The sequence below is a fragment of the Elephas maximus genome, chromosome 20 (genome assembly GCF_024166365.1).
Source record: "Elephas maximus indicus isolate mEleMax1 chromosome 20, mEleMax1 primary haplotype, whole genome shotgun sequence".
Lineage (NCBI taxonomy): Eukaryota > Metazoa > Chordata > Mammalia > Proboscidea > Elephantidae > Elephas > Elephas maximus.
This window is the reverse complement of record NC_064838.1, coordinates 76,981,948-77,002,330: the sequence shown is the minus strand read 5'-3', so window position 1 is coordinate 77,002,330 and position 20,383 is coordinate 76,981,948. Positions and strand designations below refer to the sequence as shown.

At 37.6% G+C, this 20,383-nt stretch overlaps 1 pseudogene; it reads right to left on the bottom strand.

The window, feature by feature from the left end:
- LOC126063717 (olfactory receptor 5L1-like) overlaps positions 1–20,180 on the bottom strand; it is a 22,686-nt pseudogene extending 2,506 nt beyond the window's left edge.
- Positions 20,181–20,383: the final 203 nt, after the last annotated feature.

Sequence of the window (20,383 nt, the reverse complement as noted above, 5' to 3'; positions counted from 1 at the left end):
GGATATCAACAAGGAAACTACCCTATCTTGGGGTTCAAGCAATTATGGACCTTTTATGGGATATACTTTGGACATGTCAGGAGGGATCAGTCCCTGGAGAAGGACATCATGCTTGGCAAAGTACAGGGTCAGAGGAAAAGAGGAAGACCCTCAATGAGGTGGATTGACCCAGTGGCTGCAACAATGAGCTCAAGCATAACAATGATTGTAAGGATGGTGCAGGACTGGGCAGTGTTTCGTTCTGTTGTGCATAGGGTCGCTATGAGTCGGAACTGACTTGACAGCACCTAACAACAACAACATGGGATATAAGTCCCTGGATATTGGTGCAAACGGTTAAATGTTTGGCTGCTGACTGAATAGCTGGAAGTTTAAATCCATCCAGCGGTACCTCTAAAGAAAGGTTTGACAAAATCTACTCAATAGCAACTGGTGTTTGGTTTTGGTGAAATATAAATCCCAGTTTGGAATTAATAAGATTACAATCCATCAAGGTTTCCTCCAGAGTGCATTGTGAATTACAGAGAACGTATGCTGTGTCCAGGCATTGCCTCTGTGAGCCTGTAGTGAAATATATGACCAGGTTTTGTAAACGGTTCCTGTCTTACACTCAAAAGCTCTTTCCTGGAGGGGATAGAGTCTAAACTCATATTAGAGTTCCATCAAATGCCAGAAATGGGTGGGAATAATAACTATCTTTTACTTAGGATAATAATAATTGTTCAGACTTATTGAGCCCTTCCTACATACCAGGTAGTGTTCTAAATACAAGTGTTAACTCACTTCAGCTTTATAAAACTAAATGGTAAGGGTACTGTTATCATGGCTTCTGTACGTATGAGGTGACTGAGTTACAGGCAGGTGTAACTTGCCCAGGGCCCCACATATAATCACTGGGAGGAAAGGGCTACAGGTTGTTTTTTTGGTTTGTACATGCAGATGACTAAGTGAGGAAGAGCAGAGGTACAGAGTGGCCCTGGGATGGCATACACCCTAGGAAGAATTTTCAATGCCAGAGGCCATTAAGTGAGACTGCCTCAAGTATTTCTCCAAGGGCTGCTCCTTTGTTGGATGTCTATGGGGAGCCCTGGTGGGACAATGGTTAAGAGCTACAGCTGCTAACCAAAAATTAGCAGTTTGAATCCACCAGCTGCTCCTTGGAAATCCTATGGGATAGTTGTACTCTGTCCTGTAGGGTCGCTATAAGTCACATTCATCTCGATGGCAATGTGTTTGACTTGTTTTTTTGGTTTTCGGTGAAAGAATAGTAGATATTCTTGTCGTATAAGTTTTGGGGAACTCTTTTTGGTAATCTTCCCAGAAACTGAGAAAATGAGTGGCTGTAATGACTACTTAAACAAATCACTCAGAAACATATTGGTTAAAAATAGCAACAGTTTTTTTGTTGCCCACTATTGCATGGATCTTTATTGCATGGATCAGGTGGGAAGCTCTGCTGATCTGGTCCAGGCTTGGCTGACCTTGGCTCCTCCTGCTTAGGTGTATGAGATCAGCTGATTTAACAGTGTCTCCTTCTCAAGTCTGGCTGTGGGCTAGATGTCAGCTGGTGTGATTGGGAGGGTGTTGGGTGACTAGGTTATGTCTCCCATTATCCAATTGGCTAGTCTGTATTGGTTCACATGGCAGCTTTGCAGGATTCCAAGAGATTGTGCAAAAAAAGCCTCAAGGCCTCTCAAAGGCTACAAGTGGCACAATGTCACTTTGGCCACCATCTGTTAGCCAAAGAAAGTTGCAAGAGTAGGCCACATTTAAGGAATGGAGAAATTGATTTTACCACTTGTGAATAGCTGCAAAGGGCATGGATACAGGAAGGCCTAGAGAATATAGGTGATGTAGCAAAACCTTTTGGAAAGAAAGCTTATCTTCAAAATAATTCAGAAACAATCTAATTGTGTTTAATGCATCACTAAAAGTAACTTTTTGATGAAAGATCAGCATAAGAAATTGGCACATACCTTACATGGAGTTGAAAGAGTTTAGTGGCGTTGCTACTACAACACAATTTCCAACAGCTTCTATCTCCATTTGCTTTCAGTATGACCAGTCTTCCTCAGCACTTTCATTTATTAAAATGTAGAGATGGTTAGCCTATTATCTTCTAGCATTGTGTTGTTTTTCTATGGATACAATAATTGATAAAAATAAAAAGTCCAAACTTATTCTTTTCATTAATAAAAATATTCCCAATAACATTTTTTATTTCTGATTAATTATATTTTATTGAAATTTGCAACACAATTAAATTTCTTAGTTAATACTATACTTATTGTTACAAGGTTAACTCAATTCAAAAGAAAAAAAATTCAATGACATTAAAAACATTATGATCACAAGAAATTAAAAGTATGAGTGTTATTCATAAAATTATAATGTCTATGAGGAAAGTGGAGATTGAAATACAAGTTCAGGAGAACAAGGAAAGATATATGTCTGATTGCTTAAAATAATCTTGTTCATGTAATTTAAATTAATTATAATATGCAATGGAGATTATACATTGTGCTGTTATTTAAACTTACAAGGAAATATATGTCAGATTAAATTCCTACGGTATATACTTTTTCAGGAATAATTTAGGGATATGTGACCATCTTAGGCTAGGTTCCCTAGAGAGGCAAAACTAATAAAGCATATACACAGAGAGAAATTTATCTCAAGGAAATGGCTAAAGCAGTTGTAGAGGTTGGCAAATCCTAAGTCCATGGGTCAGGTGTCAGGCTGGAGGCTTCTCCTGACTCGCATAGCTGTGGAGGCTGACCAATTCAAGACCAGCAGGTAAGAAGTCAGGTTACTTGCTCACAGGCTGCAGAAGCCAATGAATCCCAAGATCAGCAGGCAATACATCTGGCTGCTGGCACTAGTCCCAAGAACTGAAGGTCAGATGATGACAAGCCAGATGTAAGATCCAGAGCAAGCAAGTGAGAATTGCCAGAACATCCATGTATATATATACATATTCTATGCAGAGGATCGAAGCTCCCCTTACAACTGATTCGCTGATCACATCATGAAGAACTACATCATTACATAACTGCTGAATTACATCATTATATAACAGCCAAACCACATCATTACATAGCTGCCAATCCACTGAAAATCATGGCCCAGCCAAGTTGACAGACAACCTTAACAATCACAGTGACCAAAAAAATTGATTGCTAAAATTTGGTAAAGAATCTGCCATGAAGAATCGGAAATGTCACAACTTGAAAGAATATGAGATTATATGACAGTAATTACTAAAAGAGTTGTTTGCCAGTGTGGTTGGAATTTTAAATGATTGGCCTGGTTCTATCAACAATGGCTTCTACAACCTTGGCCAAGTTACTTCAATTGGATGGGTCACAGTTTTATCAGAGTGAAAGGTAAGTGGGTTGTGCCAGTTCCACCACAAAATATGATCGTTTCGCAAAGTATGAGAGAAGTGAAATTTTTTTCTCAATAAAAGGGGGTTAATTAGACATCATTGATTCAATTTAAGAATAATATAATTTTCTAATTTCAAAGAAAATTAGAAATTGTATAAGTTCCAGATGTGCAGTGAAGGATACTTACGTAAATACCCAGAGAAATTGAGGTCAAATAAGTGAGAAAGCCTTTCATCAGACATTCAATATCTAAAACAATGTTTTCCTATTTTTTATCTTTTAATATGCAGTGATTATTTAATCGATTTCTTATCAACAAATATGTAAGACCGAAGACAGAAATCTTAATTAATAGTCATAAGTTAAAAATCATATGACCATCCCAAATAATTTTTGAGCCCATATAACATTGCTCCCCAGTTTAAAAAAAAAAAAAAAAAAATTTTCTCCCTCACCAAAACACTTGACAAATTTTCTGGAATCTTATCTAGACATACTGCATAGAGAATAGGAGAAGGATGTACAAGTTAGTCAAGCAAAGGTGAGTTATTAAGATGAGATATATAATATTTTGACTTTACCAAGTTAAATATGTTGAGATATTAATGGCTGCCTGATGATAATTTTTTTTTTTTCTGTTTGTAGTAAGTTTATGTAAACAATTAGTATTCAACTTGTATGGTAACTCAATATTTTTCCTTTTTTTTTAATGGTGGATGAGAGTTCTTCTGAGAAGAATTAAAAAACTAGGTCTTCCAATAAATACAGAATGAAAGAAAATAAAGTATTTGTAATTATTATGATGGATGAGTAAGCAGAAATATAGTATGCAATACAGATAGGAAAGACAGTCATTATTCCTATTTTTTGCATATACTAGTTTTTTGAGATTTGTCTCTAAGCCTCTGCTGCAGCAAAGTATAGCTTATTATTCTGACACACTGGAACTATTCTGAAAACACGTTCAAGATCTAGACCATATTTACCCAATTTTTCATTCATGTCAAAGTAGCCTGTATATAAGGTACCACTTACACACACATACTATGGGACAGTTCTACTCTGTCCTATAGGATCGCTATAAGTTGGAATCAACTCGATGGCACTGGATACACACACATACACAGAGAAACGCACACACGCACATTATTCAGTACTCACCCAATAAAAAATCGGTGAGATAGTTGACTCAATTATTACATTGTCATTTACTTTAATTTGTTCTTTCTAGTCTCTCTGAATATAACCCCTTCTTCACTAAAATACGTTTCCTAAAATTCTGCTCATACTCCAAGGACATGATCAAATAATACTTTCTTTGTGAAGACACACTGACAATATCCCTAAATGGATTTGAACTATTCCTTGACCCAATCTTTCTATGATACTCCTTATAGTCTGCCTCATAGAATATTCACTTTTTTCATTAACCCATCATCACCACTATATTATGCATTCTTTGAAGGTAAAGACAACGTATTTTCTTAACTACCTTTGTGGATATGTAAGGGAAACTCATGTGTTAATGCAAACCTACTATATTCCATGTATCTTATAATAAAGGCACATGGTATGAATGTTCATTTAGCTTACAGTAGGTGCCCCACATCGTGTATATATATATATATATATATATGCTTTTTCATTCTTCACTATCAAATTTTAAGCCAGCTCATGTTATCTCATTTTTGTTTTTAAGGAAAGCAAAAATATTTACAACTGGACCAATAAGCAAAAAAAAAAAAAAAAAAAAAAAAGCAACATAGTGATAAATGGAGAAATTATTGAAGTTGTCAAAGATATCATTTTACTTGCATCCACAATCATCATCCATGGAAGTAGTAGCCAAAAAATCAAAAGACACATTGGATTGGGTAAATCTGCTGCAAAAAAGATCTCTTTAAAGTGTTAAAAAACAAAGATGTCACTTTGAGGACTAAGGTGCACCTGGCCCAAGCTATGGTGTTTTCAATCACCTCATATGCATAAGAAAGCTGAACAATGAGTAAGGAAGACCAAAGAAGAATTAACGCCATTGAATTATGGTGCTGGTGAAGAATACTGAATATACCATGACTGCCAGAAAAACGAACAAATCTGTGTTGGAAGAAGTATAGCCAGAGTGCTCAGCAGATGTGAGAATGGCAAGACTTTGCCTCAAATACTTTGGATGTGTTATAATCAGGGATCAGTCCCTGGAGAAGAACATCATACTTGGTGAAGCAGAGTATCAGCGAAAAAAGGAAAACCCTTACCAAAATCAATTGACACAGTGGCTGCAACAGTGGGCTCAAGCATAATACAGATTGTAAGGATGGCACAGGACAAGGCAGTGTTTCCTTCTATTGTACGTAGGGTCTCTATGAGTCAGAACCAACTCATAGGCACCTCATAATAACAATGGCTGTGAAGTGGGAGGCACAGTTGGAAAAGGCTTTGCACTGTCCCTCTGCAGAGTAAGATCTCAGGATGGTTATGAGAACAAGCAAGCAGGAAGGAGGTGAGGATAGCTACCATGGTGATAATCTCATTGATAGTAGCCACAGTGTACAACAGCAGTTCATTTATAGAGACATCAGATCAAGCAAGTGATAAGAAAAGGGGTTGATTATGGCAGTAGTGTTTAATCACATTTTTGAGGTAGGATGGAATCTCAAGAGCTAAACACATATTAGTCAAAGAACACCCTCTTCCTCACATATATCAGCTAGATACCACCTCCACAGAGACTTTCTGAGACGTGAGAACCATGTACAGTGGTAGATTGGAGATAGCCTCAGAGTAGTCATTGGTCCCCACAGCCAGCTGGATGACCTCAGTGATTGTATAAGAACAAAACAAGTAGAATTGCACAGGGCATCCTAGGAAGGAAATGGCTTTGTCCCTGTTTATGTGTATTTCTTTACCTGTAAAAGATTGGTGTAAGGTTTTTTAACCCACATGGTGACATGCTGAACTCTGATATATAGTATATAGTACTGATGATATATTTGTTTACTATCCAGTATTTTTTTCCTAGTGCAACAATCAATCTATAGTTACTGAGTGCATGACTCCTGATGGAGAGAGTCACTTTATAGCAAAATTTAAAAAGGATGTGGAAAAAAATAACTGTGATTCTTAATAACATCTATGCGAAACACTCACAAGAAAGTTGTATTCTTTATGTATGTATCTTTGATTTAAAGAGATGGGAGGTGTGTTTAAAGGTTTATTTAAATTTAAAACATTGAATGAAATTCATGTCAGAATCACTACTCATAAATTGAATAATCACAACGTGAATCTCCAAGCTCTTGATGACAATGAATTTAAAGCACACAAGATAATACCATTTTAGTAAGATATTAGATTAACCATATCAACAAAATCACAGTATTTTAACATTTCTAAGCTTTTTATTGCATTGTTTTAACAAGGAGCCTCTAGGAATAACCGATATTCTAAAATGTCTTATGATAATTCTTTGGAAAATCTTTTGGTAATATTCCCAGAAACTGAGAAAGTGAGTGACTCCAATGACTACATACAAACCACTCAAAAATGTGTTAGTTAAAACAAAAATATTTTATTATTGCTAACCACTAAAACCAAAGATGAAGAAATTGAACATGCAATCAGGCTGCATTGATAATTAATGGTGATTAGAATGCAAAAATTAGAAATAAATAAGCGGGATCAGTAGTTGGAAAATATGGCCTTGGTGATAGAAATGATGCTGGAGATCACATGATAGAATTTTGCAAGACAAATGACTTCTTTATTGCAAATACATTTCTTCAACAACATAAACTGCCACTATACACTTGGACTTCACCAAATGGAACATATAGGAATCAGATCAACTGTATCTGTGGAAAGCGATGATGGAAAAACTCAATATCATCAGTCAGAACAAAGCTGGGGCCAGCTGTGGAACTGACCCTCAATTGTTCATATAGAAGTTCAAGTTGAAGCTGAAGAAATTTAGAAATCCAAAAAAGCCAAAGTACAGCCCTGAGTATATTGCACTTGAATTTAGAGACCATCTCAAGGATAAATTTGATGTGTTGAACACTAATAACCAAAGACCAGACAAGTTGTGGAATGATCTCAAGAACATCATACGTGAAGAAAGCAAGAGGTCATTAAAAACATAGAAAAGAAAGAAAATGCCAAAAAGGATGTCAGTTGAGTAGCTAAAGCAAAAGGAAGAAATGCTGAAGTAAAAGAGCTGAACAGAAGATTTCAAATGGCTGCTGGAGAAGAGAAAGTATTATAATGACATGTGCAAAGATCTGGAGATAGAATACCAAAAGAGAAGAACATGCTTGACATTCCTCAAGCTGAAAAGAGCTGAAGAAAAAATACAGACATCAAGTTGCAGTATTGATGGATTCTTTTTTTTTTTATAGGCAAAATACTGAATGACAAAGGAAGCATCAAAAGAAGATGGAAAGGATACACAAAGTCACTGTACCAAAAAGTATTGGTCGACATCCAATCATTGCAGGAGGTAGCATGTGACAAAGAACCAATGGTACTGAAGAAAGAAGTCCAAGCTACACTGAAGACATTGGAATAGAAACTGAGATGTTTCTACAAGTGGGTGCAGTGATGGAAGTGCTCACTTGTCTAAGCCAAGAAGTTTGGAAGACAGATACCTGGCCAAATGACTGGAAGATATCCATATTTATGTGTATTCCAAAGAAAGGTAATCTATCCAAATTCAGAAATTATGGAACAATATTGTTAATATCACCTACAAGTAAAATTTTGCTGAAGATCATTCAAAAGCAGTTTCAGCAGTACATCAGCAGGGAACTGCCAGAGTCAGCACAGATTCAGAAGAGGACATGGAACCAGGGATATCAGGACTAATATCAGATGAATTCTGGCTGAAAGCAGAGAATACCAGAAAGATGTTTCCCTGTGTTTCATTGACTATGCAAAGGCATTTGACTGTGTGGGTCATAACAAATTATGGATAAAATTGCAGAGAATGGAAATTCCAGAAGACTTCATTGTGTTCATGACGAACCTGTACATAGACCAAGAAGCAGTTTTTTGAACAGAACAACAGGATTCTGCATGGTTTAAAGTCAGGAAAGGTGTGTGTCAGGGTTATATGCTTTCACCATATTTATTCAATCTGTATGCTGAGCAGATAATCCAAGAAGCTGGACTATGTGAAGAACGGGGAATCAGGTTTGGAAGAAGACTCATTAAAATCTGTATTATGCAGATGACACGACCTTGGTTTCTGAAAATGAAGAGAACTCGAAGCACTTACTGATGAAGATCAAAGACCAAAGCCTTCATTATGGACTACACTCAACATAAAAAAAGGAAAAATCCTAACAACTGGACCAATAAGAAACATCATGATAAACAGAGAAAAAATTGAAGTCATTGAGGATTTCATTTTACTTCGATCCACAATCAACATCCATGTAAGCGCAGCCAGGAAATCAAAAGACACATTGCACTGGGAAAATCTGCTGCAAAAGACCTCTTTAGGGTGTTAAAAAGGAAAGATATCACTTTGAGAACCTAGGTGCACCTGAACCAAGTCATGATGTTTTCCATCACCTCAAATGCATTTGAGAGGTGGACAATGAATAAGTAAGACTGAAGAAGAATTGATACCTTTTAGTTGCGCTATTGGCGAAGAATATTGAATATACCATGGACTGCCAAAAGAACAAGCAAATCTATTTTGGAAGAAGTACAGACAGAATGTTCCTTAGAAGCAAGGATGGCGAGACTTCATCTCACATACTTTGGACATGCTGTCAGGAGGGATCAGTCCCTGGAGAAGGACATCATGCTTGGTAAAGTAGAGGGTCAGTGAAAAAAAGGAATACCCTCAACAGGATGAACTGATACAGTATTTGCAACAACGGGCTCAAGTAAAACAAGAATTGTGAGGATGGCGCAGGGCCAGGCAGTGTTTCGTACTGTTGTACACAGGGTTGCTGTGAGTCAGAACTGACTCGACTGTACCTAACAAAAATAGTAAAAACTTGGTTGCTAAACAAAATGTCAGTGGTTTGTATCCATGTAGTTTGAATCCTTGGAACCCCTATGGGGCAGTTCAACCTTATTCTATAGGGAAGCCATAATTTTGAATCAACTTGATGGCAAAGGATATTGCATGGATCAGGTGAGCAGTTCTGTTGATCTAAGTTTGGCTGATCTCGGCTCAGCTTACTTAGGTTTATGAGATCAGTTGTTAGTCAGCTAACCTAAAAGGGTCTCATTCTCAAGTCTGGTGGTGGGCTAGATGTCAGCTGATATGATTGGAGGAATGAGAAATTGGGCTATGTTTCTCCCATTAGCCAACATACTAGTCTGTGTTTGTTCACATGCCAGCTTCACAGGGTTCCAAGAGGGTTTCCAAGATCCTGAAAGCCTCTCAAAAGTTTGGAAGTGGTCTCAATATCACTTCTGCCACCATCTGTTACCCAAAATAGTTCACAAGAGTAGGCTACATTTAAGGATTTGTCAAACTGATTCAACAACTTGATGTGAAGAGCTGCTATGGATACCAGAAGGATCTGAGAATTCAGGCTGTGTTTGCATTCTACCATAATGGGGAGGAAATCTTTCTTAAAGGAATGCCATTTCCAAAATATTATGTTTCAACAAAATATGGAAGGCAATCTACTTTGTGCTTCATGCATTTCTAAAAATAATTTTCGATGAAAGATGAACTTGAAAAATTTCCACACAACTTGGACGTAGTTGAAAGAACTGAGAGCAATTGCTATTACAACACTTTTGACAGTTTTTATTCCCATTTACTTCTTTTTTTAATAATTTTTATTGTGCTTTAAGTGAAAGTTTACAAATCAAGTCAGTCTGTCACATGTAAACATATATACACCTTATCCCACGCTCCCACTTACTCTCCCCCTAATGAGTCAACCCGCTCCCTCCTTCCAGCCTCTCCTTTCATGACAATTTTGTCAGTTTCTAACCCTCTCTACCCTCCTATCTCCCCTCCAGACAGAAAATGCCAACAGAGTCACAAGTGTCCACCTGATACAAGTAGCTCACTTATCGTCCGCATCTCTCTCCAACCCATTGTCCGGTCCCTTCCATGTCTGATGAGTTGTCTTCGGGAATGGTTCCTGTCCTGGGCCAACAGAAGGTTTGGGGACCATGACCACCGGGATTCCTCTTGTCTCAGTCAGACCATTAAGTCTGGCCTTTCTATGAGAATTTGGGGTCTGCATCCCACTGTTCTCCTGCTCCCTCAGGGGTTCTCTGTTGTGCTCCCTGTCAGGGCAGTCATCGGTTGTGGCCAGGCACCATCTAGTTCTTCTGGTCTCAGGATGATGTAAGTCTCTGGTTCATGTGGCCCTTTCTGTCTCTTGGACTCATGGTTATTGTGTGACCTTGGCGTTCTTCATTCTCCTTTGCTCCAGGTGGGTTGAGACCAATTGATGCATCTTAGATGGCCGCTTGTTAGCATTTAAGACCCCAGACGCCACACTTCAAAGTGGGATGCAGAGTGTTTTCATCATAGAATTATTTTGCCAACTGACTTAGAAGTCCCCTTAAGCCATAGTCCCCAAACCCCTGCCTTTGCTCTGCTGACCTGCGAAGCATTCAGTTTATCCAGGAAACTTCTTTGCTTTTGGTTCAGTCCAGTTGAGCTGACCTTCCCTGTATTGAGTATTGTCCTTCCCTTCACCTAAAGTAGTTCTTATCTACTAACTAATCAGTAAATAAACCTCTCCCACCCTTCCTCCCTTCCCGCCTCGTAACCACAAAAGTATGTGTTCTTCTCAGTTTATACTATTTCTCAAGATCTTATAATAGTGGTCTTATACAATATTTGTCCTTTTGCCTCTAATTTCACTCAGCATAATGCCTTCCAGGTTCCTCCATGTTATGAAATGTTTCATAGATTCGTCACTGTTCTTTATCGATGCGTAGTATTCCATTGTGTGAATATACCACAATTTATTTAACCATTCATCAGTTGATGGACACCTTGGTTGCTTCCAGCTTTTTGCTATTGTAAACAGAGCTGCAATGAACATGGGTGTGCATATATCTGTTTGTGTGAAGGCTCTTGTTTCTCTAGGGTATATTCCGAGGAGTGAGATTTCTGGGTTGTATGGTAGTTCTATTTGTATCTTTTTAAGAAAACGCCAGATAGATTTCCAAAGTGGTTGTACCATTTGACATTCCCACCAGCAGGGTATAAGAGTTCCAATCTCTCCACAGCCTCTCCAACATTTATTATTTTGTGTTTTTTTGGATTAATGCCAGCCTTGCTGGTGTGAGATGGAATCTCATCATAGTTTTAATTTGCATTTCTCTAATGGCTAATGATCGAGAGCATTTTCTCATGTATCTGTTAGCTGCCTAAATATTTTCTTTAGTGAAGTGCGTGTTCATATCCTTTGCCTACTTTTTGATTGGGTTGTTTGTCTTTTTGTAGTTGAGTTTTAACAGAATCATATAGATTTTCAAGATCAGGTGCTGGTCGGAGATGTCATAGCTGAAAATTCTTTCCCACTCTGTAGGTGGTCTTTTTACTCTTTTGGTGAAGTCTTTAGATGAGCATAGGTGTTTACTTCTTAGGAGCTCCCAGTTATCTGGTTTCTCTTTGTCATTTTTGGTAATGTTTTGCATTCTGCTTATGCCTTGTATTAGGGCTCCTAAAGTTGTCTCTATTTTTTCTTCCATGATCTTAATCGTTTTAGTCTTTATGTTTAGGTCTTTGATCCACTTGGAGTTAGTTTTTGTGCATGGTGTGAGGTATGGGTCCTGTTTCATTTTTTTGCAAATGGATATCCAGTTCTGCCAGCACGATTTGTTAAAAAGACTGTCTTTTCCCCAATTAACTGACACTGGGCCTTTGTCAAATATCAGCTGCTCATATGTGGATGGATTTATATCTGGGTTCTCAATTCTGTTCCACTGGTCTATGTGTCTGTTGTTGTACCAGTACCAGGCTGTTTTGACTACTGTGGCTATATAATATGTTCTAAAATCAGGTAGAGTGAGGCCTCCCACTTTCTTCTTCTTTTTCAGTAATACTTTACTTATCCGGGGCTTCTTTCCCTTCCATATGAAGTTGGTCATTTGTTTCTCCATCACTTTAAAAAATGTTTATGGAATTTGGATCAGAAGTGCATTGTATGTATAGATGGCTTTTGGCAGAATAGACATTTTTACTGTTAAGTTTACTTATCCGGGGCTTCTTTCCCTTCCATATGAAGTTGGTCATTTGTTTCTCCATCACTTTAAAAAATGTTTATGGAATTTGGATCAGAAGTGCATTGTATGTATAGATGGCTTTTGGCAGAATAGACATTTTTACTGTTAAGTCTTCCTATCCATGAGCAAGGTATGTTTTTCCACTTATGTAGGTCCTTTTTAGTTTCTTGCACTAGTACTTTGTTGTTTTCTTTGTATAGGTCTTTTACATCTTTGGTAAGATTTATTCCTAAGTATTTTATCTTCTTGGGGGCTACTGTGAATGGTATTGATTTGGTGATTTCCTCTTCGATGTTCTTTTTGTTGATATAGAGGAATCCAAGTGATTTTTGTATGCTTATCTTATAACCTGAGACTCTGCGAAACTCTTCTATTAGTTTCAGTAGTTTTCTGGAGGATTTCTTAGGGTTTTCTGTGTATAAGATCATGTCATCTGCAAACAGAGATACTTTGACTTCTTCCTTGCCAATCCAGACGCGCCTTATTTCTTTGTCTAGCCTAGTTGCTCTGGCTAGGACCTCTAGCACAATGTTGAATAAGAGCGGTGATAAAGGGCATCCTTGCCTGGTTCCCGTTTTCAAGGGAAATGCTTTCAGGCTCTCTCCATTTAGAGTGATGTTGGTTGTTGGTGATGAATTTTCCTTCAATTCCTATTTTGGTGAGAGCTTTTATCATAAATGGGTGTTGGACTTTGTCAAATGCCTTTTCTGCATCGATTGATAAGATCATGTGGTTTTTGTCTTTTGTTTTATTTATATGGTAGATTACATTAATGGTTTTTCTAATATTAAACCAGCCTTGCATTCCTGGTATAAATCCCACTTGGTCGTGGTGGACTATTTTTTTGATATGTTGTTGAATTCTATTGGCTAGAATTTTCTTGAGGATTTTTGCATCTATGTTCATGAGGGATATAGGTCTGTAATTTTCTTTTTTTGTGATGTCTTTACCTGGTTTTGGTATCAGGGATGTGGTGATTTCATAGAATGAGTTAGGTAATATTCCGTTATTTTCTATGCTTTGAAATACCTTTAGTAGTAGTGGTGTTAACTCTTCTCTTAAAGTTTGGTAGAACTCTGTAGTAAAGCCGTCCGGGCCAGGGCTTTTTTTTTGGGGAGTTTTTTGATGACCGTTTCAATCTCTTTTTTTGTGATGGGTCTATTTAGTCGTTCTACTTCTGATTGTGTTAGTTTAGGTAGGTAGTGTTTTTCTAGGAATTCATCCATTTCTTCTAGGTTTGCAAATTTGTTAGAGTACAATTTTTCATAATAATCTGATATGATTCTTTTAATTTCAGTTGGGTCTGTTGTGATGTGGCCTATCTTCTTTCTTATTCGGGTTATTTGTTTCCTGTATTTCTTTAGTCAGTCTGGCCAATGGTTTATCAATTTTGTTACTTTTTTCAAAGAACCAGCTTTTGGCTTTGTTAATCCTTTCAATTGTTTTTCTGTTCTCTAATTCATTTAGTTCAGCTTTAATTTTTCTTATTTGTTTTCTTCTGGTGCCTGATGGATTTTTTCGTTGTTCACTTTCTATTTGTTCAAGTTGTAGAGACGGTTCTCTGATTTTGGCTCTTTCTTCTTTTTGTATGTGTGCATTTATCGATATAAATTGACCTCTGAGCACTGCTTTTGCTGTGTCCCAGAAGTTTTGATAGGAAGTGTTTTCATTCTCGTTGCATTCTATGAATTTCTTTATTCCCCCTTAATGTCTTCTATAACCCAGTCTTTTTTTCAGCAGGGTATTGTTCAGTTTCCAAGTATTTGATTTCTTTTCCCTAATTTTTCTGTTATTGATTTCCACTTTTATGGCCTTGTGGTCTGAGAAGATGCTTTGTAATATTTCAATGTTTTGGATTCTGACAAGGTTTGTTTTCTGACCTAATATGTGGTCTATTCTAGAGAATGTTCCATGTTTGCTACAAAAAAAGTATACTTTGCAGCTGTTGGGTGGAGTGTTCTGTATAAGTCTATGAGGTCAAGTTGGTTGATTGTTGTAATTAGGTCTTCCGTGTCTGTATTGAGCTTCTTAGTGGAAGTCCTGTCCTTCTGCAAAAGTGGTGTGTTGAAGTCTCCCACTACAATTGTGGAGGTGTCTATCTCACTTTTCAGTTCTGTTAAAGTTTGTTTTATGTATCTTGCAGCCCTGTCATTAGGTGCATCAATATTTAATATGGTTATATCTTCCTGGTCAATTGTCCCTTTAATCATTATGTAGTGTCCTTCTTTATCCTTTGTGGTGGATTTAACTTTAAAGTCTGTTTTGTCAGAAATTAATACTGCCACTCCCACTTTTTTTTGATTGTTGTTTGCTCGAAATATTTTTTTCCGTCCTTTGAGTTTTAGTTTGTTTATATGTCTCTAAGTCTCAGGTGTGTCTCTTGTAGGCAGCATATAGACGGATCGTGTTTCTTTATCCAGTCTGAGACTCTCTGTCTCTTTATTGCTGCATTTAGTCCATTTACATTCAGCATAATTATAGATAAGTATGTGTTTAGTGCTGTCATTTCAATGCCTTTTTATGTGTGTTGTTGACAATTTCATTTTTCCACTTACTTTTTTGGGCTGAGACGTTTTTCTTTGTAAATTGTGTGTTCCTCATTTTCATAGTATTTTACTTTATGTTTGCTGAGTCGTTACTTTTTTCTTGGTTTTTATTTTGAGTTATGGAGTTGTTATACCTCTTTGTGGTTACCTTAATATTTACCCCTATTTTTCTAAGTAAAAACCTAACTTGTATTGTTCTATATCACTTTGTTTCCCTCTCCATGTGGCAGTTCTATGCCACCTGTATTTAGTCCCTCTTTTTGATTATTGTGATCTTTTACATATTGACTTCAATGATTCCCTGTTTTGTGTGTTTTTTTCTTTTTAAAATTAATCTTAATTTTTTTGTGTGATTTCCCTATTTGAGTTGATAACAGGATTTTCTGTTCTGTAACCTTATGTTGTGCTGGTATCTGATATTATTGGTTTTCTGACCAAACAATTTCCTTTAGTATTTCTTGTAGCTTTGGTTTGGTTTTTGTAAATTCTCTAAGCTTGTGTTTATCTGTAAATGTTTTAATTTCACGTTCATATTTGAGAGGGAGTTTTGCTGGATATATGATCCTTGGCTGGCAGTTTTTCTCCTTCAGTGCTCTATATATGTCATCCCATTGCCTTCTTGACTACATGGTTTCTGCTGAGTAGTCTGAACTTATTCTTATTGATTCTCCCTTGTAGGAGACCTTTTTTTTTATCCCTGGCTGCTTTTTAAATTTTCTCTTTATCTTTCGTTTTGGCAAGTTTGATGATAATATGTCTTGGTGATTTTCTTTTTGGATCAGTCTTAAATGAGATTCGATGAGCATCTTGGATAGATATCCTTTCGTCTTTCATGAAGTCAGGCAAGTTTTCTGCCAACAGATCTTCAACTATTCTCTCTGTGTTTTCTGTTATCCCTCCCTGTTCTGGGACTCCAATCACACGCAAGTTATCCTTCTTGATAGAGTCCCACAGGATTCTTAGGGTTTCTTCATTTTTTTTTAATTCTTTTATCTGATTTTTCTTCAACTGTATTGGTGTCAATTGCTTTATCCTCCACCTCCCTCACTCTGCATTCCAATTCCTCGATTATACTCCTCTGAATGCCTGTTGAGCTGTGTAATTCTGTAATTTTACTGTTAATCTCTTGGATTTCTGAATGCTGTCTCTCTATGGATTCTTGCAGCTTATTAATTTTTCCACTATATTCTTGAATAGTCTTTTTGAGTTCTTCAACTGCTTTATCAGGTCGTTCCTTGGCTTTTTCTGAAGATTGCCTTATTTCATTTTTGAGGTCATCCCTGATGTCTTGAAGCATTCTGTAAATTAAATTCCAGGATTGTATCTTCATTTGGGAAAGATTTTGATTGTTTCGTTTGGGGAGTTGTAGAAGCAATCATGGTCTGCTTCTTTATGTGGTTTAATATCAACTGCTGCCTCTGAGACATCTATAAGATATTGTAATGATTTATTCTATATTTGCTCACTGAGTCTTATCTTGTTTTGTTTTCGTTTAATGTACGTAGATGGGCTACTAGATTGTGCTGTCTTGATTGTTGTTGTAGCCCTTGAATCACTTATGTCCTATTACCAGCTGGTTTGAGCTTTTACCAGATATATAAGCCTAAGAGTCCATTCGCTATTCTTGAGTCAAATCTGATTTTGGGTCATCAAGTGTGTGGTGCAGACTGTCACCTATCCTTCTAGAGAAGTAGTGGTGGTAGTTGTGTGCACCAGATTCTCATAGCAGCAGAGTTTCACACTCCGGGGAGGGGGCAGGATGCTGACAGGCATCCCCCAAGTGCCAGTGCAGTAGGTGTGTCTCTATTCCTAAAGAACTTTGGTGGGTGGGCTCTGCAGCTGTACCTTAGGCCCCCAATGCAAGTACCTCTACAGATTGGTAGATGTCACCCTCTTAGACCCCTAAGGCAGGAGGCTAGTTGGTCTGGGGGGAGCTTCAGCCCTCAGTTCCCTGTTGTGGGTCAGTGAGGGCTCTGGTGAATACACAGAGATATCAGACCTGGAAAACTTGTCTTTCCAGTAATCAGCTAAAGCAGTTACATTCAGATCCCTATCAGAAATGCCTATGCATTATAGTAGCCACCTTGTTCCCTGTAGGGATGAAATTCCAAGACTGTGGATCATATATGTTTGGCTGGAGCTGGTTCTGTGTTTTCAGTCCAATTGGGGAAGGTTTTTTGTCCCTGCATTTTCTGTAGCTGCTTCTCTCAGGCCAGGAGAATGGGATAGGAAAAGACCAAAAAAAAAAAAAAAAATCTGCAGCCCACTTCACTCTCTAGCTCAGGAAATTCCAATGTTAATGAAGCCGCCTGGGAAGGGGAGGGGAGGGTCCAGATAAATAGGAGAGAGTAGGACCCCGGAATATAGACAAAGTTGCTTATCTTCCTTGGGATGACTCTTTTGTCTGAGATTCCCGAGGGACAAGGGGCGTGTTGACTGTGTGCGCTGGCTGGGTAGAGATTGCCCCTAAGGGTCAGGCCCTTGTGCTGTGCTTGTGTTGTCTCAGAAGCCATGGTCAGTTCCTTCACTCCCAGTCCAAAGCCGAGCGCCAAGGTTCCCAGGCTGAGACGCTGCACTGCAGGCTCCAAAACCAGTCGCTGCCTCCCGGTGACTGCTCCTCCTGTCAGCCCCATCGCTGTGCTGCCTGCGTGCACTGGCTGGGCTTTCCCCGAGGTCACTTCTGGGGGCTAGGGCTGCATCCCATGTTTGCGCCGTCTCATGATGCTGTGCTCAGCTCCCTTGCACCCAGTCCAAAGCCCGGCACCAAGGTTTCCTGACTGGGACGCTGGCTCCAGGCTTCCCCATGGTTGTTCATTCTCAGTCTCTGTCACTCAGGTCAACTCTTTAGATCTGTGTTTGATGGTCAGGGTTCGCAGATTGTCATGTATGTGATCGATTCACTTGTTTTTCCTAGTCTTTGTTGCAAGTGGAATCTGTGATAGCTTCTACCTAGTCAGCCATCTTGGCCCCGCCTCCCCCATTTACTTTTAATATGATCACTTTATCTCAGTTTTTCATCTATTAGGAAATAGAAAGAAGCCCTGGTACAGAAGTGATTAAAGGCTTGGCTCCTAACCAAAATGTCAGCAGTTCAAATCCATCTGGTGCTTCATGGGAGAAAGATGTGGCAGTTTCCTTTCATAAAGATTTACAGACTTGGAAACCCTGTTTAGTTTATTTTAAGAGGCTCCAGATAAGCAAATCATTATTGAAGAAAAAGAATAAAGTAGGAGGTCTCACACTGCCGCATCTCAGATCCTACTATACAGGCACAGTGTCCAGAACAGCCTGGTTAGTAATGGCACAGTGACTGACAATGGAACAGAATTGAAAACCCAGACATAAATCCATCCACCTATTTTCAGCTGATCTTTGACAAAGGACTGAAATCCATTAAATGGGGAAAAGACAGTCTTCTTAACAAATGATACTGACAAAACTGGATGTCTATTTGTAAAAAAAAGAAAGAAAAAGAAGGTATGTCTTACATGTACACAAAAATTAATTCAAACTGGATTTAAAAAATATATATATAAAATGATAAATATCGTGGAAGAAAAAACAGGGACAATGCTAGGAGCCCTATTACATGGCATATATACTATACAAATCATAATTAACAATGCAAAAACACGAGAAGATAAACTAGACAACTGGGAACACCTAAAAATTAAACAGGCTCATCAAAAGACTAAAAAGAGAATCTACAGATTGTGAGAAAAGAAAAAATTGGCTATGACGTATCCAACAAGGGTCTCATCTCTAAAATGTATACAATATTTTAACACCTCAACAACAAAAAGATGAATAACCCAATTAAAAAATGGGCAAAGGACATGAACAGACACTTCAGTAAAGAAGACATTCAGGCGACTAACAGACAAGTGAGGAAATGCTCGAGATCATCAGCCATTGGAGAAATGCAAATCAAAACTGCAATGAAATCTCACCCGAACAATACTGGCGCTAATCAAGAAAACAAAAAATAACAATTAATGAATTTCTTACAAAAAATGCATAAGAACTAAACATTAAAAACTTAAATAATGATCATAAGTTCAAAATCATATGGCTCTTCCAAACAATTTCTTGAGCCATATAAAATTATTCCACAAATTAATTTTTTCTCCCTCACTAAAACACCTGTTTCTCCCACTATATTGCTGTTTTATTTGGAATTTTATCTAGACTTGAATAGAGAAAGAAGAATGTGCAAGTTAGCCAAGAAAAATTATTAAAAAAAGGTATACCTAATAATTTGAATTTGCTGAATTATGTATGTCTAGATGCAAAAGACTGCTGCTCTTTCATTTTATTTTGAATAAGTTTATGTAGGCAATTACTATGAAACATGTTCTCCAACTTCAAATACTGTTTTTGATTTTTTTTTTTTTAATGATGGGTGAGATTTCTGTTGAGAAGTATTCAGTAATTAGGTCTGTGATCCAAAAATACATATAAAAATGAATAAATTAAGTATATATAATATTTGTGATGGCTGGGTGGCCAAAATAATAGCATGAAAAACAGATTGGGAAGGCATTCATTGTCCCTATCTTTTGCATATGCTGGTTTTCTGAGATCCATTTCTATGCCTCCGGAGCAGACTATCACACTTATTCTGTCTCACAGGAGCTCCTTTGAAAACAAGTTCAGGATTTAGATTATATTTACTGAACTTTGCATACATGCCAAGGTAACCTGTACATAACATATCACATACACACACACACAGATAGAAACACACATTATACAGCATTCACTTTATAATTGACTTAATATTACATTCTTATTTCCTTGAGTTTGTTTGTTCTAGTCTTTCCTGAATAAAATGCCTTCTTCACTGATTCTTCACTGAAATATGTCTTCTAAAATCCTGCCTGTTTTCCAGGCCAACTTCAAATAATACCTCTTTAATGAAGAGGTATTTCTAATGTCCTCAAATGGATTCAAACTATTCCTTGCCCCAAACCTTCCATGATTCTTACCATAGTCTGCCATAGGCAATTTCTTTATTGCCCATCATCACCGTGAGATTATGTATTCTATGAGGGCAAGGCCTAGGTCTTATCTTTACTATAATTTGTAGACTTCCAAGAAAAAAATAAATAACAACAACAAAATGTGTTTATTGAGAAACTACTATACTCCAGGTATCCTATAAGAAAGAAGGGTGGAGTTAATGTTTATTCAATTAAACAAAGTGTCACAGATGATATCTATATTACC